We start from the raw sequence: 21859 nt of genomic DNA, 5'->3' as shown, positions 1-21859 counted from the left end.
GGGTTAGCTTCAGGACAACTAGGTTTAGCGCCAGGGCAACTAGGGTTAGCGTCAGGACAACTAGGGTTAGCGTCAGGACAACTAGGGTCAGCGTCAGGACAACTAGGGTTAGCGTCAGGACAACTAGGGTTAGCGTCAGGACAACTAGGGTTAACGTCACGACAACTAGGGTTAGCGTCAGGACAACTAGGGTTAGCGTCAGGACAACTAGGGTTAGCGTCAGGACAACTAGGGTTAGCGTCAGGACAACTAGGGTTAGCGTCAGGACAACTAGGGTTAGCGTCACGAAAACTAGGGTTAGCGTCAGGACAACTAGGGTTAGTGTCAGGACAACTAGGGTTAACGTCACGACAACTAGGGTTAGCGTCAGGACAACTAGGGTTAGCGTCAGGACAACTAGGGTTAGCGTCAGGACAACTCGGGTTAGCGTCAGGACAACTCGGGTTAGCGCCAGGACAACTCGGGTTAGCGTCAGGACAACTCGGGTTAGCGTCAGGACAACTCGGGCTAGCGTCAGGACAACTCGGGTTAGCGTCAGGACAACTCGGGTTAGCGTCAGGACAACTCGGGTTAGCGTCAGGACAACTCGGGTTAGCGTCAGGACATCTCGGGTTAGCGTCAGGACAACTAGGGTTAGCGTCAGGACAACTAGGGTTAGCGTCAGGACAACTAGGGTTAGCGTCACGACAACTAGGGTTAGCGTCAGGACAACTAGGGTTAGTGTCACGACAACTAGGGTTAGCTTCAGGACAACTAGGGTTAGCGCCAGGACAACTAGGGTTAGCGTCAGGACAACTAGGGTTAGCGTCAGGACAACTAGGGTTAGCGTCAGGACAACTAGGGTTAGAGTCAGGACAATAGGGTTAGCGTCAGGACAACTAGGGTTAACGTCACGACAACTAGGGTTAGCGTCAGGACAACTAGGGTTAGCGTCAGGACAACTAGGGTTAGCGTCAGGACAACTCGGGTTAGCGTCAGGACAACTCGGGTTAGCGCCAGGACAACTCGGGTTAGCGTCAGGACAACTCGGGTTAGCGTCAGGACAACTCGGGCTAGCGTCAGGACAACTCGGGTTAGCGTCAGGACAACTCGGGTTAGCGTCAGGACAACTCGGGTTAGCGTCAGGACAACTCGGGTTAGCGTCAGGACATCTAGGGTTAGCGTCCGGACAACTAGGGTTAGTGTCACGACAACTAGGGTTAGCTTCAGGACAACTAGGGTTAGCGCCAGGACAACTAGGGTTAGCGTCAGGACAACTAGGGTTAGCGTCAGGACAACTAGGGTTAGCGTCAGGACAAATATGGTTAGCGTCAGGACAACTAGGGTTAGCGTCAGGACAACTAGGGTTAGCGTCAGGACAACTAGGTTTAGAGTCAGGACAACTAGGGTTAGCGTCAGGACAACTAGGGTTAACGTCACGACAACTAGGGTTAGCGTCAGGACAACTAGGGTTAGCGTCAGGACAACTAGGGTTAGCGTCAGGACAACTCGGGTTAGCGTCAGGACAACTCGGGTTAGCGCCAGGACAACTCGGGTTAGCGTCAGGACAACTCGGGTTAGCGTCAGGACAACTCGGGCTAGCGTCAGGACAACTCGGGTTAGCGTCAGGACAACTAGGGTTAGCGTCAGGACAACTAGGGTTAGAGTCAGTACAACTAGGGTTAGCGTCAGGACAACTAGGGTTAGCGTCAGGACAAATATGGTTAGCGTCAGGACAACTAGGGTTAGCGTCAGGACAACTAGGGTTAGCGTCAGGACAACTAGGTTTAGCGTCAGGACAACTAGGGTTAGCGTCAGGACAACTAGGGTTAGCGTCAGGACAACTAGGGTTAGCGTCAGGACAACTAGGGTTAGAGTCAGGACAATAGGGTTAGCGTCAGGACAACTAGGGTTAACGTCACGACAACTAGGGTTAGCGTCAGGACAACTAGGGTTAGCGTCAGGACAACTAGGGTTAGCGTCAGGACAACTAGGGTTAGAGTCAGGACAACTAGGGTTAGCGTCAGGACAACTAGGGTTAACGTCACGACAACTAGGGTTAGCGTCAGGACAACTAGGGTTAGCGTCAGGACAACTAGGGTTAGCGTCAGGACAACTCGGGTTAGCGTCAGGACAACTCGGGTTAGCGCCAGGACAACTCGGGTTAGCGTCAGGACAACTCGGGTTAGCGTCAGGACAACTCGGGCTAGCGTCAGGACAACTCGGGTTAGCGTCAGGACAACTCGGGTTAGCGTCAGGACAACTCGGGTTAGCGTCAGGACATTTCGGGTTAGCGTCAGGACAACTAGGGTTAGCGTCAGGACAACTAGGGTTAGCGTCAGGACAACTAGGGTTAGCGTCAGGACAACTAGGGTTAGCGTCACGAAAACTAGGGTTAGCGTCAGGACAACTAGGGTTAGTGTCACGACAACTAGGGTTAGCTTCAGGACAACTAGGTTTAGCGCCAGGGCAACTAGGGTTAGCGTCAGGACAACTAGGGTTAGCGTCAGGACAACTAGGGTCAGCGTCAGGACAACTAGGGTTAGCGTCAGGACAACTAGGGTTAGCGTCAGGACAACTAGGGTTAACGTCACGACAACTAGGGTTAGCGTCAGGACAACTAGGGTTAGCGTCAGGACAACTAGGGTTAGCGTCAGGACAACTAGGGTTAGCGTCAGGACAACTAGGGTTAGCGTCAGGACAACTAGGGTTAGCGTCACGAAAACTAGGGTTAGCGTCAGGACAACTAGGGTTAGTGTCAGGACAACTAGGGTTAACGTCACGACAACTAGGGTTAGCGTCAGGACAACTAGGGTTAGCGTCAGGACAACTAGGGTTAGCGTCAGGACAACTCGGGTTAGCGTCAGGACAACTCGGGTTAGCGCCAGGACAACTCGGGTTAGCGTCAGGACAACTCGGGTTAGCGTCAGGACAACTCGGGCTAGCGTCAGGACAACTCGGGTTAGCGTCAGGACAACTCGGGTTAGCGTCAGGACAACTCGGGTTAGCGTCAGGACAACTCGGGTTAGCGTCAGGACATCTCGGGTTAGCGTCAGGACAACTAGGGTTAGCGTCAGGACAACTAGGGTTAGCGTCAGGACAACTAGGGTTAGCGTCACGACAACTAGGGTTAGCGTCAGGACAACTAGGGTTAGTGTCACGACAACTAGGGTTAGCTTCAGGACAACTAGGGTTAGCGCCAGGACAACTAGGGTTAGCGTCAGGACAACTAGGGTTAGCGTCAGGACAACTAGGGTCAGCGTCAGGACAACTAGGGTTAGCATCAGGACAACTAGGGTTAGCGTCAGGACAACTAGGGTTAGCGTCAGGACAACTAGGGTTAGCGTCAGGACAACTAGGGTTAACGTCACGACAACTAGGGTTAGCGTCAGGACAACTAGGGTTAGCGTCAGGACAACTAGGGTTAGCATCAGGACAACTAGGGTTAGCGTCAGGACAACTAGGGTTAGCGTCAGGAAAACTAGGGTTAGCGTCACGACAACTAGGGTTAGCGTCAGGACAACTAGGGTTAGCGTCAGGACAACTAGGGTTAGCGTCAGGACAACTAGGGTTAGCGTCACGACAACTAGGGTTAGCGTCAGGACAACTAGGGTTAGCGTAAGGACAACTAGGGTTAGCGTCAGGACAACTAGGGTTAGCGCCAGGACAACTAGGGTTAGCGTCAGGACAACTAGGGTTAGCGTCAGGACAACTAGGGTTAGCGTCAGGACAACTAGGGTTAGCGTCAGGACAACTAGGGTTAGCTTCAGGACAACTAGGGTTAGCGTCAGGACAACTAGGGTTAGCGTCAGGACAGCTAGGGTTAGCGCCAGGACAACTAGGGTTAGCGCCAGGACAACTAGGGTTAGAGCCAGGACAACTAGGGTTAGCACCAGGACAACTAGGGTTAGCGCCAGGACAACTAGGGTTAGCGCCAGGACAACTAGGGTTAGCGCAAGGACAACTAGGGTTAGCGCCAGGACAACTAGGGTTAGCGCCAGGACAACTAGGGTTAGCGTCAGGACAACTAGGGTTAGCGTCAGGACAACTAGGGTTAGCTTCAGGACAACTAGGGTTAGCGTCAGGACAACTAGGGTTAGCGTCAGGACAGCTAGGGTTAGCGCCAGGACAACTAGGGTTAGCGCCAGGACAACTAGGGTTAGAGCCAGGACAACTAGGGTTAGCACCAGGACAACTAGGGTTAGCGCCAGGACAACTAGGGTTAGCGCCAGGACAACTAGGGTTAGCGCAAGGACAACTAGGGTTAGCGCCAGGACAACTAGGGTTAGCGCCAGGACAACTAGGGTTAGCGCCAGGACAACTAGGGTTAGCATCAGGACAACTAGGGTTAGCGTCAGGACAACAAGGGTAAGCGTCAGGACAACTAGGGTTAGCGTCAGGACAACTAGGGTTAGCGTCAGGACAACTAGGGTTAGAGTCAGTACAACTAGGGTTAGCGTCAGGACAACTAGGGTTAGCGTCAGGACAAATATGGTTAGCGTCAGGACAACTAGGGTTAGCGTCAGGACAACTAGGGTTAGCGTCAGGACAACTAGGGTTAGCGTCAGGACAACTAGGGTTAGCGTCAGGACAACTAGGGTTAGAGTCAGGACAACTAGGGTTAGCGTCAGGACAACTAGGGTTAACGTCACGACAACTAGGGTTAGCGTCAGGACAACTAGGGTTAGCGTCAGGACAACTAGGGTTAGCGTCAGGACAACTCGGGTTAGCGCCAGGACAACTCGGGTTAGCGCCAGGACAACTCGGGTTAGCGTCAGGACAACTCGGGCTAGCGTCAGGACAACTCGGGTTAGCGTCAGGACAACTCGGGTTAGCGTCAGACAACTCGGGTTAGCGTCAGGACATCTCGGGTTAGCGTCAGGACAACTAGGGTTAGCGTCAGGACAACTAGGGTTAGCGTCAGGACAACTAGGGTTAGCGTCACGAAAACTAGGGTTAGCGTCAGGACAACTAGGGTTAGTGTCACGACAACTAGGGTTAGCTTCAGGACAACTAGGTTTAGCGCCAGGGCAACTAGGGTTAGCGTCAGGACAACTAGGGTTAGCGTCAGGACAACTAGGGTCAGCGTCAGGACAACTAGGGTTAGCGTCAGGACAACTAGGGTTAGCGTCAGGACAACTAGGGTTAGCGTCAGGACAACTAGGGTTAACGTCACGACACTAGGGTTAGCGTCAGGACAACTAGGGTTAGCGTCAGGACAACTAGGGTTAGCGTCAGGACAACTAGGGTTAGCGTCAGGACAACTAGGGTTAGCGTCAGGACAACTAGGGTTAGCGTCACGAAAACTAGGGTTAGCGTCAGGACAACTAGGGTTAGTGTCACGACAACTAGGGTTAGCTTCAGGACAACTAGGGTTAGCGCCAGGACAACTAGGGTTAGCGTCAGGACAACTAGGGTTAGCGTCAGGACAACTAGGGTCAGCGTCAGGACAACTAGGGTTAGCGTCAGGACAACTAGGGTTAGCGTCAGGACAACTAGGGTTAGCGTCAGGACAACTAGGGTTAACGTCACGACAACTAGGGTTAGCAGTCAGGACAACTCGGGTTAGCACCAGGACAACTCGGGTTAGCGTCAGGACAACTCGGGTTAGCGTTAGGACAACTCGGGCTAGCGTCAGGACAACTAGGGTTAGCGTCAGGACAACTAGGGTTAGCGTCAGGACAACTAGGGTTAGCGTCACGACAACTAGGGTTAGCGTCAGGACAACTAGGGTTAGCGTCAGGACAACTAGGGTTAGCGTCAGGACAACTCGGGTTAGCGTCAGGACAACTCGGGTTAGCACCAGGACAACTCGGGTTAGCGTCAGGACAACTCGGGTTAGCGTCAGGACAACTCGGGCTAGCGTCAGGACAACTCGGGTTAGCGTCAGGACAACTCGGGTTAGCGTCAGGACAACTCGGGTTAGCGTCAGGACAACTCGGGTTAGCGTCAGGACATCTCGGGTTAGCGTCAGGACAACTAGGGTTAGCGTCAGGACAACTAGGGTTAGCGTCAGGACAACTAGGGTTAGCGTCAGGACAACTAGCGTTAGCGTCACAACAACTAGGGTTAGCGTCCGGACAACTAGGGTTAGTGTCACGACAACTAGGGTTAGCTTCAGGACAACTAGGGTTAGCGCCAGGACAACTAGGGTTAGCGTCAGGACAACTAGGGTTAGCGTCAGGACAACTAGGGTTAGCGTCAGGACAAATATGGTTAGCGTCAGGACAACTAGGGTTAGCGTCAGGACAACTAGGGTTAGCGTCAGGACAACTAGGTTAGCGTCAGGACAACTAGGGTTAGCGTCAGGACAACTAGGGTTAGCGTCAGGACAACTAGGGTTAGCGTCAGGACAACTAGGGTTAGCGTCAGGACAACTAGGGTTAGAGTCAGGACAACTAGGGTTAGCGTCAGGACAACTAGGGTTAACGTCACGACAACTAGGGTTAGCGTCAGGACAACTAGGGTTAGCGTCAGGACAACTAGGGTTAGCGTCAGGACAACTCGGGTTAGCGTCAGGACAACTCGGGTTAGCGCCAGGACAACTCGGGTTAGCGTCAGGACAACTCGGGTTAGCGTCAGGACAACTCGGGCTAGCGTCAGGACAACTCGGGTTAGCGTCAGGACAACTAGGGTTAGCGTCAGGACAACTAGGGTTAGAGTCAGTACAACTAGGGTTAGCGTCAGGACAACTAGGGTTAGCGTCAGGACAAATATGGTTAGCGTCAGGACAACTAGGGTTAGCGTCAGGACAACTAGGGTTAGCGTCAGGACAAATATGGTTAGCGTCAGGACAACTAGGGTTAGCGTCAGGACAACTAGGGTTAGCGTCAGGACAACTAGGTTTGCGTCAGGACAACTAGGGTTAGCGTCAGGACAACTAGGGTTAGCGTCAGGACAACTAGGGTTAGCGTCAGGACAACTAGGGTTAGAGTCAGGGACAATAGGGTTAGCGTCAGGACACTAGGGTTAACGTCACGACAACTAGGGTTAGCGTCAGGACAACTAGGGTTAGCGTCAGGACAACTAGGGTTAGCGTCAGGACAACTCGGGTTAGCGTCAGGACAACTCGGGTTAGCGCCAGGACAACTCGGGTTAGCGTCAGGACAACTAGGGTTAGCGTCAGAACAACTAGGGTTAGCGTCAGGACAACTAGGGTTAGCATCAGGACAACTAGGGGTTAGCGTCAGGACAACTAGAGTTAGAGTCAGGACAACTAGGGTTAGCGTCAGGACAACTAGGGTTAGCGTCAGGACAACTAGGGTTAGCGTGAGGACAAGTAGGGTTAGCGTCAGTACAACTAGGGTTAGCGTCACGACAACTAGGGTTAGCGTCAGGACAACTAGGGTAGCATCAGGACAACTAGGGTTAGCGTCAGGACAACTAGGGTTAGCGTCAGGACAACTAGGGTTAGCGTCAGAACAACTAGGGTTAGCGTCAGGACAGACTAGGGTTAGCATCAGGACAACTAGGGTTAGCGTCAGGACAACTAGAGTTAGAGTCAGGACAACTAGGGTTAGCGTCAGACAACTAGGGTTAGCGTCAGGACAACTAGGATTAGCGTCAGGACAAGTAGGGTTAGCGTCAGGACAACTAGGGTTAGCGTCACGACAACTAGGGTTAGCGTCAGGACAACTAGGTTTAGCATCAGGACAACTAGGCTTAGCGTCAGGACAACTAGGGTTAGCGTCAGGACAACTAGGGTTAGCGTCAGGACAACTAGGGTTAGCGTCAGGACAACTAGGGTTAGCGTCACGACAACTAGGGTTAGCGTCACGACAACTAGGGTTAGCGTCAGGACAACTAGGGTTAGCGTCAGGACAACTAGGGTTAGCGTCAGGACAACTAGGGTTAGCGTCCCGACAACTAGGGTTAGCGTCAGGACAACTAGGGTTAGCGTCCCGACAACTAGGGTTAGCGTCAGGACAACTAGGGTTAGCGTCAGGACAACTAGGGTTAGCGTCAGAACAACTAGGGTTAGCATCAGGACAACTAGGGTTAGCATCAGGACAACTAGGGTTAGCGTCAGGACAACTAGAGTTAGCGTCAGGACAACTAGGGTTAGCGTCAGGACAACTAGGGTTAGCGTCAGGACAACTAGGGTTAGCGTCAGGACAAGTAGGGTTAGCGTCAGGACAACTAGGGTTAGCGTCACGACAACTAGGGTTAGCGTCAGGACAACTAGGGTTAGCATCAGGACAACTAGGGTTAGCGTCAGGACAACTAGGGTTAGCGTCAGGACAACTAGGGATAGCGTCAGGACAACTAGGGTTAGCGTCAGGACAACTAGGGTTTTCGTCAGGACAACTAGGGTTAGCGTCAGGACAACTAGGGTTAGCGTCAGGACAACTAGGGTTAGCGTCACGACAACTAGGGTTAGCGTCCCGACAACTAGGGTTAGCGTCAGGACAACTAGGGTTAGCGTCAGGACAACTAGGGTTAGCGTCAGAACAACTAGGGTTAGCGTCAGGACAACTAGGGTTAGCATCAGGACAACTAGGGTTAGCGTCAGGACAACTAGGGTTAGCGTCAGGACAACTAGGGTTAGCGTCACAACTAGGGTTAGCGTCAGGACAACTAGGGTTAGGATCAGGACAACTAGGGTTAGCGTCAGGACAACTAGGGTTAGCGACAGGACAACTAGGGTTAGCGTCACGACAACTAGGGTTAGCGTCAGGACAACTAGGGTTAGCGTCAGGACAACTAGGGTTAGCGTCACGACAACTAGGGTTAGCGTCCCGACAACTAGGGTTAGCGTCAGGACAACTAGGGTTAGCGTCAGAACAACTAGGGTTAGCGTCAGGACAACTAGGGTTAGCATCAGGACAACTAGGGTTAGCGTCAGGACAACTAGGGTTAGCGTCAGGACAACTAGGGTTAGCATCAGGACAACTAGGGTTAGCGTCAGGACAACTAGGGTTAGCGTGAGGACAAGTAGGGTTAGCGTCAGGACAACTAGGGTTAGCGTCACGACAACCAGGGTTAGCGTCAGGACAACTAGGGTTAGCGTCAGGACAACTAGGGTTAGCGTCACGACAACTAGGGTTCGCGTCAGGACAACTAGGGTTAGCGTCAGGACAACTAGGGTTAGCGTCACGACAACTAGGGTTAGCGTCAGGACAACTAGGGTTAGCGTCACGACAACTAGGGTTAGCGTCAGGACAACTAGGGTTAGCGCCACGACAACTAGGGTTAGCGTCAGGACAACTAGGGTTAGCGTCAGGACAACTAGGGTTAGCGTCAGGACAACTAGGGTTAGCGTCAGGACAATTAGGGTTAGCGTCAGGACAACTAGGGTTAGCGTCAGGACAACTAGGGTTAGCGTCGGGACAACTAGGGTTAGCGTCGGGACAACTAGGGTTAGCGTCAGGACAACTAGGGTTAGCGTCAGGACAACTAGGGTTAGCGTGAGGACAAGTAGGGTTAGCGTCAGGACAACTAGGGTTAGCGTCACGACAACTAGGGTTAGCATCAGGACAACTAGGGTTAGCGTCAGGACAACTAGGGTTAGCGTCAGGACAACTAGGGTTAGCGTCAGAACAACTAGGGTTAGCGTCAGGACAACTAGGGTTAGAATCAGGACAACTAGGGTTAGCGTCAGGACAACTAGGGTTAGCGTCAGGACAACTAGGGTTAGCATCAGGACAACTAGGGTTAGCGTCAGGACAACTAGGGTTAGCGTGAGGACAAGTAGGGTTAGCGTCAGGACAACTAGGGTTAGCGTCACGACAACCAGGGTTAGCGTCAGGACAACTAGGGTTAGCGTCAGGACAACTAGGGTTAGCGTCACGACAACTAGGGTTAGCGTCAGGACAACTAGGGTTAGCGTCAGGACAACTAGGGTTAGCGTCACGACAACTAGGGTTAGCGTCAGGACAACTAGGGTTAGCGTCACGACAACTAGGGTTAGCGTCAGGACAACTAGGGTTAGCGCCACGACAACTAGGGTTAGCGTCAGGACAACTAGGGTTAGCGTCAGGACAACTAGGGTTAGCGTCAGGACAACTAGGGTTAGCGTCAGGACAATTAGGGTTAGCGTCAGGACAACTAGGGTTAGCGTCAGGACAACTAGGGTTAGCGTCGGGACAACTAGGGTTAGCGTCGGGACAACTAGGGTTAGCGTCAGGACAACTAGGGTTAGCGTCAGGACAACTAGGGTTAGCGTGAGGACAAGTAGGGTTAGCGTCAGGACAACTAGGGTTAGCGTCACGACAACTAGGGTTAGCATCAGGACAACTAGGGTTAGCGTCAGGACAACTAGGGTTAGCGTCACGACAACTAGGGTTAGCGTCAGGACAACTAGGGTTAGCGTCAGGACAACTAGAGTTAGCGTCACGACAACTAGGGTTAGCGTCAGGACAACTAGGGTTAGCGTCACGACAACTAGGGTTAGCGTCCCGACAACTAGGGTTAGCATCAGGACAACTAGGGTTAGCGTCAGGACAACTAGGGTTAGCGTCAGGACAACTAGGGTTAGCGTGAGGACAAGTAGGGTTAGCGTCAGGACAACTAGGGTTAGCGTCAGGACAACTAGGGTTAGCGTCACGACAACTAGGGTTAGCGTCAGGACAACTAGGGTTAGCGTCAGGACAACTAGGGTTAGCGTCACGACAACTAGGGTTAGCGTCAGGACAACTAGGGTTAGCGTCACGACAACTAGGGTTAGCGTCACGACAACTAGGGTTAGCGTCACGACAACTAGGGTTAGCGTCACGACAACTAGGGTTAGCGTCAGGACAACTAGGGTTAGCGTCACGACAACTAGGGTTAGCGTCAGGACAACTAGGGTTAGCATCAGGACAACTAGGGTTAGCGTCAGGACAACTAGGGTTAGCATCAGGACAACTAGGGTTACCGTCAGGACAACTAGGGTTAGCATCAGGACAACTAGGGTTAGCGTCAGGACAACTAGGGTTAGCGTCAGGACAACTAGGGTTAGCTTCAGTACAACTAGAGTTAGAGTCAGGACAACTAGGGTTAGCGTCAGGACAACTAGGGTTAGCGTCAGGACAACTAGGGTTAGCGTCACGACAACTAGGGTTAGCGTCAGGACAACTAGGGTTAGCGTCACGACAACTAGGGTTAGCGTCAGGACAACTAGGGTTAGCGTCAGGACAACTAGGGTTAGCGTCGGGACAACTAGGGTTAGCGTCGGGACAACTAGGGTTAGCGTCAGTACAACTAGGGTTAGCATCAGGACAACTAGGGTTAGCGTCGGGACAACTAGGGTTAGCGTCGGGACAACTAGGGTTAGCGTCGGGACAACTAGGGTTAGCGTCAGGACAACTAGGGTTAGCGTCGGGACAACTAGGGTTAGCGTCAGGACAACTAGGGTTAGCGTCAGGACAACTAGGGTTACTGTCAGGACAACTAGGGTTAGCGTCACGACAACTAGGGTTAGCGTCACGACAACTAGGGTTAGCGTCAGGACAACTAGGGTTAGCGTCAGGACAACTAGGGTTAGCGTCAGGACAACTAGGGTTACCGTCAGGACAACTAGGGTTAGTATCAGGACAACTAGGGTTAGCATCAGGACAACTAGGGTTAGCGTCAGGACAACTAGGGTTAGCTTCAGTACAAACTAGGGTTAGCGTCAGGACAATAGGGTTAGCGTCAGGACAACAAGGGTTAGCGTCAGGACAACTAGGGTTAGCGTCAGAACAACTTGTGTTAGCGTCAGGACAACTAGGGTTAGCGTCAGGACAACTAGGGTTAGCATCAAGACAACTAGGGTTAGCGTCAGGACAACTCGGGTTAGCGTCAGGACAACTAGGGTTAGCGTCAGGACAACTAGGGTTAGGGTCAGGACAACTAGGGTTAGCGTCAGGACAACTAGGGTTAGCGTCAGGACAACTAGGGTTAGCGTCAGGACAGCTAGGGTTAGCGCCAGGACAACTAGGGTTAGCGCCAGGACAACTAGGGTTAGAGCCAGGACAACTAGGGTTAGCACCAGGACAACTAGGGTTAGCGCCAGGACAACTAGGGTTAGCGCCAGGACAACTAGGGTTAGCGCAAGGACAACTAGGGTTAGCGCCAGGACAACTAGGGTTAGCGCCAGGACAACTAGGGTTAGCGCCAGGACAACTAGGGTTAGCGCCAGGACAACTAGGGTTAGCGCCAGGACAACTATTGTTAGCGTCAGGACAACTAGGGTTAGCGTCAGGACAACAAGGTTAAGCGTCAGGACAACTAGGGTTAGCATCAGGACAACTAGGGTTAGCGTCAGGACAACTAGGGTTAGAGTCAGGACAACTAGGGTTAGCGTCAGGACAACTAGGGTTAGCGTCAGGACAACTAGGGTTAGCGTCAGGACAACTAGGGTTAGCGTCAGGACAACTAGGGTTAGCGTCAGGACAACTAGGTTTAGCGTCAGGACAACTAGGGTTAGCGTCAGGACAACTAGGGTTAGCGTCAGGACAACTAGGGTTAGCGTCAGGACAACTAGGGTTAGCGTCAGGACAACTAGGGTTAGAGTCAGGACAACTAGGGTTAGCGTCAGGACAACTAGGGTTAACGTCACGACAACTAGGGTTAGCGTCAGGACAACTAGGGTTAGCGTCAGGACAACTCGGGTTAGCGTCAGGACAACTCGGGTTAGCGCCAGGACAACTCGGGTTAGCGTCAGGACAACTCGGGTTAGCGTCAGGACAACTCGGGCTAGCGTCAGGACAACTCGGGTTAGCGTCAGGACAACTCGGGTTAGCGTCAGGACAACTCGGGTTAGCGTCAGGACAACACGGGTTAGCCTCAGGACATCTCGGGTTAGCGTCAGGACATCTCGGGTTAGCGTCAGGACAACTAGGGTTAGCGTCAGGACAACTAGGGTTAGCGTCAGGACAACTAGGGTTAGCATCACGACAACTAGGGTTAGCGTCACGACAACTAGGGTTAGCGTCAGGACAACTAGGGTTAGTGTCACGACAACTAGGGTTAGCTTCAGGACAACTAGGGTTAGCGCCAGGACAACTAGGGTTAGCGTCAGGACAACTAGGGTTAGCGTCAGGACAACTAGGGTCAGCGTCAGGACAACTAGGGTTAGCGTCAGGACAACTAGGGTTAGCGTCAGGACAACTAGGGTTAACGTCACGACAACTAGGGTTAGCGTCAGGAAAACTAGGGTTAGCGTCAGGACAACTAGGGTTAACGTCACGACAACTAGGGTTAGCGTCAGGAAAACTAGGGTTAGCGTCAGGACAACTAGGGTTAGCATCAGGACAACTAGGGTTAGCGTCAGGACAACTAGGGTTAGCGTCAGGACAACTAGGGTTAGCGTCACGACAACTAGGGTTAGCGTCAGGACAACTAGGGTTAGCGTCAGGACAACTAGGGTTAGCGTCACGACAACTAGGGTTAGCGTCAGGACAACTAGGGTTAGCGTAAGGACAACTAGGGTGAGCGTCAGGACAACTAGGGTTAGCGCCAGGACAACTAGGGTTAGCGTCAGGACAACTAGGGTTAGCGTCAGGACAACTAGGGTTAGCGTCAAGACAACTAGGGTTAGCGTCAGGACAATAGGGTTAGCGTCAGGACAACAAGGGTTAGCGTCAGGACAACTAGGGTTAGCGTCAGTACAACTTGTGTTAGCGTCAGGACAACTAGGGTTAGCGTCAGGACAACTAGGGTTTGCGTCAGGACAACTAGGTTTAGCGTCAGGACAACTAGGGTTAGCGTCAGGACAACTAGGGTTAGCGTCAGGACAACTAGGGTTAGCGTCAGGACAACTAGGGTTAGCGCAAGGACAACTAGGGTTAGCGCCAGGACAACTAGGGTTAGCGCCAGGACAACTAGGGTTAGCGCCAGGACAACTAGGGTTAGCGTCAGGACAACAAGGGTAAGCGTCAGGACAACTAGTGTTAGCGTCAGGACAGCTAGGGTTAGCGTCAGGACAACTAGGGTTAGACTCAGTACAACTAGGGTTAGCGTCAGGACAACTAGGGTTAGCGTCAGGACAAATATGGTTAGCGTCAGGACAACTAGGGTTAGCATCAGGACAACTAGGGTTAGCGTCAGGACAACTAGGTTTAGCGTCAGGACAACTAGGGTTAACGTCACGACAACTAGGGTTAGCGTCAGGAAAACTAGGGTTAGCGTCAGGACAACTAGGGTTAACGTCACGACAACTAGGGTTAGCGTCAGGAAAACTAGGGTTAGCGTCAGGACAACTAGGGTTAGCATCAGGACAACTAGGGTTAGCGTCAGGACAACTAGGGTTAGCGTCAGGACAACTAGGGTTAGCGTCACGACAACTAGGGTTAGCGTCAGGACAACTAGGGTTAGCGTCAGGACAACTAGGGTTAGCGTCACGACAACTAGGGTTAGCGTCAGGACAACTAGGGTTAGCGTAAGGACAACTAGGGTGAGCGTCAGGACAACTAGGGTTAGCGCCAGGACAACTAGGGTTAGCGTCAGGACAACTAGGGTTAGCGTCAGGACAACTAGGGTTAGCGTCAAGACAACTAGGGTTAGCGTCAGGACAATAGGGTTAGCGTCAGGACAACAAGGGTTAGCGTCAGGACAACTAGGGTTAGCGTCAGTACAACTTGTGTTAGCGTCAGGACAACTAGGGTTAGCGTCAGGACAACTAGGGTTTGCGTCAGGACAACTAGGTTTAGCGTCAGGACAACTAGGGTTAGCGTCAGGACAACTAGGGTTAGCGTCAGGACAACTAGGGTTAGCGTCAGGACAACTAGGGTTAGCGCAAGGACAACTAGGGTTAGCGCCAGGACAACTAGGGTTAGCGCCAGGACAACTAGGGTTAGCGCCAGGACAACTAGGGTTAGCGTCAGGACAACAAGGGTAAGCGTCAGGACAACTAGTGTTAGCGTCAGGACAGCTAGGGTTAGCGTCAGGACAACTAGGGTTAGACTCAGTACAACTAGGGTTAGCGTCAGGACAACTAGGGTTAGCGTCAGGACAAATATGGTTAGCGTCAGGACAACTAGGGTTAGCATCAGGACAACTAGGGTTAGCGTCAGGACAACTAGGTTTAGCGTCAGGACAACTAGGGTTAGCGTCAGGACAACTAGGGTTAGCGTCAGGACAACTAGGGTTAGCGTCAGGACAACTAGGGTTAGCGTCAGGACAACTAGGGTTAGCGTCAGGACAACTAGGGTTAACGTCACGACAACTAGGGTTAGCGTCAGGACAACTAGGGTTAGCGTCAGGACAACTCGGGTTAGCGTCAGGACAACTCGGGTTAGCGCCAGGACAACTCGGGTTAGCGTCAGGACAACTCGGGTTAGCGTCAGGACAACTCGGGCTAGCGTCAGGACAACTTGGGTTAGCGTCAGGACAACTAGGGTTAGCGTCAAGACAACTAGGGTTAGCGTCAGGACAATAGGGTTAGCGTCAGGACAACAAGGGTTAGCGTCAGGACAACTAGGGTTAGCGTCAGTACAACTTGTGTTAGCGTCAGGACAACTAGGGTTAGCGTCAGGACAACTAGGGTTTGCGTCAGGACAACTAGGTTTAGCGTCAGGACAACTAGGGTTAGCGTCAGGACAACTAGGGTTAGCGTCAGGACAACTAGGGTTAGCGTCAGGACAACTAGGGTTAGCGCAAGGACAACTAGGGTTAGCGCCAGGACAACTAGGGTTAGCGCCAGGACAACTAGGGTTAGCGCCAGGACAACTAGGGTTAGCGTCAGGACAACAAGGGTAAGCGTCAGGACAACTAGTGTTAGCGTCAGGACAGCTAGGGTTAGCGTCAGGACAACTAGGGTTAGACTCAGTACAACTAGGGTTAGCGTCAGGACAACTAGGGTTAGCGTCAGGACAAATATGGTTAGCGTCAGGACAACTAGGGTTAGCATCAGGACAACTAGGGTTAGCGTCAGGACAACTAGGTTTAGCGTCAGGACAACTAGGGTTAACGTCACGACAACTAGGGTTAGCGTCAGGAAAACTAGGGTTAGCGTCAGGACAACTAGGGTTAACGTCACGACAACTAGGGTTAGCGTCAGGAAAACTAGGGTTAGCGTCAGGACAACTAGGGTTAGCATCAGGACAACTAGGGTTAGCGTCAGGACAACTAGGGTTAGCGTCAGGACAACTAGGGTTAGCGTCACAACAACTAGGGTTAGCGTCAGGACAACTAGGGTTAGCGTCAGGACAACTAGGGTTAGCGTCACGACAACTAGGGTTAGCGTCAGTACAACTAGGGTTAGCGTAAGGACAACTAGGGTGAGCGTCAGGACAACTAGGGTTAGCGCCAGGACAACTAGGGTTAGCGTCAGGACAACTAGGGTTAGCGTCAGGACAACTAGGGTTAGCGTCAAGACAACTAGGGTTAGCGTCAGGACAATAGGGTTAGCGTCAGGACAACAAGGGTTAGCGTCAGGACAACTAGGGTTAGCGTCAGTACAACTTGTGTTAGCGTCAGGACAACTAGGGTTAGCGTCAGGACAACTAGGGTTTGCGTCAGGACAACTAGGTTTAGCGTCAGGACAACTAGGGTTAGCGTCAGGACAACTAGGGTTAGCGTCAGGACAACTAGGGTTAGCGTCAGGACAACTAGGGTTAGCGCAAGGACAACTAGGGTTAGCGCCAGGACAACTAGGGTTAGCGCCAGGACAACTAGGGTTAGCGCCAGGACAACTAGGGTTAGCATCAGGACAACAAGGGTAAGCGTCAGGACAACTAGTGTTAGCGTCAGGACAGCTAGGGTTAGCGTCAGGACAACTAGGGTTAGACTCAGTACAACTAGGGTTAGCGTCAGGACAACTAGGGTTAGCGTCAGGACAAATATGGTTAGCGTCAGGACAACTAGGGTTAGCATCAGGACAACTAGGGTTAGCGTCAGGACAACTAGGTTTAGCGTCAGGACAACTAGGGTTAGCGTCAGGACAACTAGGGTTAGCGTCAGGACAACTAGGGTTAGCGTCAGGACAACTAGGGTTAGCGTCAGGACAACTAGGGTTAGCGTCAGGACAACTAGGGTTAACGTCACGACAACTAGGGTTAGCGTCAGGACAACTAGGGTTAGCGTCAGGACAACTCGGGTTAGCGTCAGGACAACTCGGGTTAGCGCCAGGACAACTCGGGTTAGCGTCAGGACAACTCGGGTTAGCGTCAGGACAACTCGGGCTAGCGTCAGGACAACTCGGGTTAGCGTCAGGACAACTCGGGTTAGCGTCAGGACAACTCGGGTTAGCGTCAGGACAACACGGGTTAGCCTCAGGACATCTCGGGTTAGCGTCAGGACATCTCGGGTTAGCGTCAGGACAACTAGGGTTAGCGTCAGGACAACTAGGGTTAGCGTCAGGACAACTAGGGTTAGCGTCACGACAACTAGGGTTAGCGTCACGACAACTAGGGTTAGCGTCAGGACAACTAGGGTTAGTGTCACGACAACTAGGGTTAGCTTCAGGACAACTAGGGTTAGCGCCAGGACAACTAGGGTTAGCGTCAGGACAACTAGGGTTAGCGTCAGGACAACTAGGGTCAGCGTCAGGACAACTAGGGTTAGCGTCAGGACAACTAGGGTTAGCGTCAGGACAACTAGGGTTAACGTCACGACAACTAGGGTTAGCGTCAGGAAAACTAGGGTTAGCGTCAGGACAACTAGGGTTAACGTCACGACAACTAGGGTTAGCGTCAGGAAAACTAGGGTTAGCGTCAGGACAACTAGGGTTAGCATCAGGACAACTAGGGTTAGCGTCAGGACAACTAGGGTTAGCGTCAGGACAACTAGGGTTAGCGTCACGACAACTAGGGTTAGCGTCAGGACAACTAGGGTTAGCGTCAGGACAACTAGGGTTAGCGTCACGACAACTAGGGTTAGCGTCAGGACAACTAGGGTTAGCGTAAGGACAACTAGGGTGAGCGTCAGGACAACTAGGGTTAGCGCCAGGACAACTAGGGTTAGCGTCAGGACAACTAGGGTTAGCGTCAGGACAACTAGGGTTAGCGTCAAGACAACGAGGGTTAGCGTCAGGACAATAGGGTTAGCGTCAGGACAACAAGGGTTAGCGTCAGGACAACTAGGGTTAGCGTCAGTACAACTTGTGTTAGCGTCAGGACAACTAGGGTTAGCGTCAGGACAACTAGGGTTTGCGTCAGGACAACTAGGTTTAGCGTCAGGACAACTAGGGTTAGCGTCAGGACAACTAGGGTTAGCGTCAGGACAACTAGGGTTAGCGTCAGGACAACTAGGGTTAGCGCAAGGACAACTAGGGTTAGCGCCAGGACAACTAGGGTTAGCGCCAGGACAACTAGGGTTAGCGCCAGGACAACTAGGGTTAGCGTCAGGACAACAAGGGTAAGCGTCAGGACAACTAGTGTTAGCGTCAGGACAGCTAGGGTTAGCGTCAGGACAACTAGGGTTAGACTCAGTACAACTAGGGTTAGCGTCAGGACAACTAGGGTTAGCGTCAGGACAAATATGGTTAGCGTCAGGACAACTAGGGTTAGCATCAGGACAACTAGGGTTAGCGTCAGGACAACTAGGTTTAGCGTCAGGACAACTAGGGTTAACGTCACGACAACTAGGGTTAGCGTCAGGAAAACTAGGGTTAGCGTCAGGACAACTAGGGTTAACGTCACGACAACTAGGGTTAGCGTCAGGAAAACTAGGGTTAGCGTCAGGACAACTAGGGTTAGCATCAGGACAACTAGGGTTAGCGTCAGGACAACTAGGGTTAGCGTCAGGACAACTAGGGTTAGCGTCACGACAACTAGGGTTAGCGTCAGGACAACTAGGGTTAGCGTCAGGACAACTAGGGTTAGCGTCACGACAACTAGGGTTAGCGTCAGGACAACTAGGGTTAGCGTAAGGACAACTAGGGTGAGCGTCAGGACAACTAGGGTTAGCGCCAGGACAACTAGGGTTAGCGTCAGGACAACTAGGGTTAGCGTCAGGACAACTAGGGTTAGCGTCAAGACAACTAGGGTTAGCGTCAGGACAATAGGGTTAGCGTCAGGACAACAAGGGTTAGCGTCAGGACAACTAGGGTTAGCGTCAGTACAACTTGTGTTAGCGTCAGGACAACTAGGGTTAGCGTCAGGACAACTAGGGTTTGCGTCAGGACAACTAGGTTTAGCGTCAGGACAACTAGGGTTAGCGTCAGGACAACTAGGGTTAGCGTCAGGACAACTAGGGTTAGCGTCAGGACAACTAGGGTTAGCGCAAGGACAACTAGGGTTAGCGCCAGGACAACTAGGGTTAGCGCCAGGACAACTAGGGTTAGCGCCAGGACAACTAGGGTTAGACTCAGTACAACTAGGGTTAGCGTCAGGACAACTAGGGTTAGCGTCAGGACAGCTAGGGTTAGCGTCAGGACAACTAGGGTTAGACTCAGTACAACTAGGGTTAGCGTCAGGACAACTAGGGTTAGCGTCAGGACAAATATGGTTAGCGTCAGGACAACTAGGGTTAGCATCAGGACAACTAGGGTTAGCGTCAGGACAACTAGGTTTAGCGTCAGGACAACTAGGGTTAGCGTCAGGACAACTAGGGTTAGCGTCAGGACAACTAGGGTTAGCGTCAGGACAACTAGGGTTAGCGTCAGGACAACTAGGGTTAGCGTCAGGACAACTAGGGTTAGAGTCAGGACAACTAGGGTTAGCGCCAGGACAACTAGGATTAGCGCCAGGACAACTAGGGTTAGCGCCAGGACAACTAGGGTTAGCGTCAGGACAACTAGGGTTAGCGTCAGGACAACAAGGTTAAGCGTCAGGACAACTAGGGTTAGCATCAGGACAACTAGGGTTAGCGTCAGGACAACTAGGGTTAGAGTCAGGACAACTAGGGTTAGCGTCAGGACAACTAGGGTTAGCGTCAGGACAACTAGGGTTAGCGTCAGGACAACTAGGGTTAGCGTCAGGACAACTAGGGTTAGCGTCAGGACAACTAGGTTTAGCGTCAGGACAACTAGGGTTAGCGTCAGGACAACTAGGGTTAGCGTCAGGACAACTAGGGTTAGCGTCAGGACAACTAGGGTTAGCGTCAGGACAACTAGGGTTAGAGTCAGGACAACTAGGGTTAGCGTCAGGACAACTAGGGTTAACGTCACGACAACTAGGGTTAGCGTCAGGACAACTAGGGTTAGCGTCAGGACAACTCGGGTTAGCGTCAGGACAACTCGGGTTAGCGCCAGGACAACTCGGGTTAGCGTCAGGACAACTCGGGTTAGCGTCAGGACAACTCGGGCTAGCGTCAGGACAACTCGGGTTAGCGCCAGGACAACTAGGGTTAGCGTCAGGACAACTAGGGTTAGCGTCAGGACAACTAGGGTTAGCGTCAAGACAACTAGGGTTAGCGTCAGGACAATAGGGTTAGCGTCAGGACAACAAGGGTTAGCGTCAGGACAACTAGGGTTAGCGTCAGTACAACTTGTGTTAGCGTCAGGACAACTAGGGTTAGCGTCAGGACAACTAGGGTTTGCGTCAGGACAACTAGGTTTAGCGTCAGGACAACTAGGGTTAGCGTCAGGACAACTAGGGTTAGCGTCAGGACAACTAGGGTTAGCGTCAGGACAACTAGGGTTAGCGCAAGGACAACTAGGGTTAGCGCCAGGACAACTAGGGTTAGCGCCAGGACAACTAGGGTTAGCGCCAGGACAACTAGGGTTAGCGTCAGGACAACAAGGGTAAGCGTCAGGACAACTAGTGTTAGCGTCAGGACAGCTAGGGTTAGCGTCAGGACAACTAGGGTTAGACTCAGTACAACTAGGGTTAGCGTCAGGACAACTAGGGTTAGCGTCAGGACAAATATGGTTAGCGTCAGGACAACTAGGGTTAGCATCAGGACAACTAGGGTTAGCGTCAGGACAACTAGGTTTAGCGTCAGGACAACTAGGGTTAGCGTCAGGACAACTAGGGTTAGCGTCAGGACAACTAGGGTTAGCGTCAGGACAACTAGGGTTAGCGTCAGGACAACTAGGGTTAGAGTCAGGACAACTAGGGTTAGCGCCAGGACAACTAGGGTTAGCGCCAGGACAACTAGGGTTAGCGCCAGGACAACTAGGGTTAGCGTCAGGACAACTAGGGTTAGCGTCAGGACAACAAGGTTAAGCGTCAGGACAACTAGGGTTAGCATCAGGACAACTAGGGTTAGCGTCAGGACAACTAGGGTTAGAGTCAGGACAACTAGGGTTAGCGTCAGGACAACTAGGGTTAGCGTCAGGACAACTAGGGTTAGCGTCAGGACAACTAGGGTTAGCGTCAGGACAACTAGGGTTAGCGTCAGGACAACTAGGTTTAGCGTCAGGACAACTAGGGTTAGCGTCAGGACAACTAGGGTTAGCGTCAGGACAACTAGGGTTAGCGTCAGGACAACTAGGGTTAGAGTCAGGACAACTAGGGTTAGCGCCAGGACAACTAGGATTAGCGCCAGGACAACTAGGGTTAGCGCCAGGACAACTAGGGTTAGCGTCAGGACAACTAGGGTTAGCGTCAGGACAACAAGGTTAAGCGTCAGGACAACTAGGGTTAGCATCAGGACAACTAGGGTTAGCGTCAGGACAACTAGGGTTAGAGTCAGGACAACTAGGGTTAGCGTCAGGACAACTAGGGTTAGCGTCAGGACAACTAGGGTTAGCGTCAGGACAACTAGGGTTAGCGTCAGGACAACTAGGGTTAGCGTCAGGACAACTAGGTTTAGCGTCAGGACAACTAGGGTTAGCGTCAGGACAACTAGGGTTAGCGTCAGGACAACTAGGGTTAGCGTCAGGACAACTAGGGTTAGCGTCAGGACAACTAGGGTTAGAGTCAGGACAACTAGGGTTAGCGTCAGGACAACTAGGGTTAACGTCACGACAACTAGGGTTAGCGTCAGGACAACTAGGGTTAGCGTCAGGACAACTCGGGTTAGCGTCAGGACAACTCGGGTTAGCGCCAGGACAACTCGGGTTAGCGTCAGGACAACTCGGGTTAGCGTCAGG

This window comes from Phyllobates terribilis, unplaced genomic scaffold (genome assembly GCF_046119375.1).
Source record: "Phyllobates terribilis strain yellow unplaced genomic scaffold, ASM4611937v1 Scaffold_8__6_contigs__length_399053987, whole genome shotgun sequence".
Lineage (NCBI taxonomy): Eukaryota > Metazoa > Chordata > Amphibia > Anura > Dendrobatidae > Phyllobates > Phyllobates terribilis.
The sequence above is the reverse complement of the archived record's forward strand: the minus strand, read 5'-3'. Positions refer to the sequence as shown.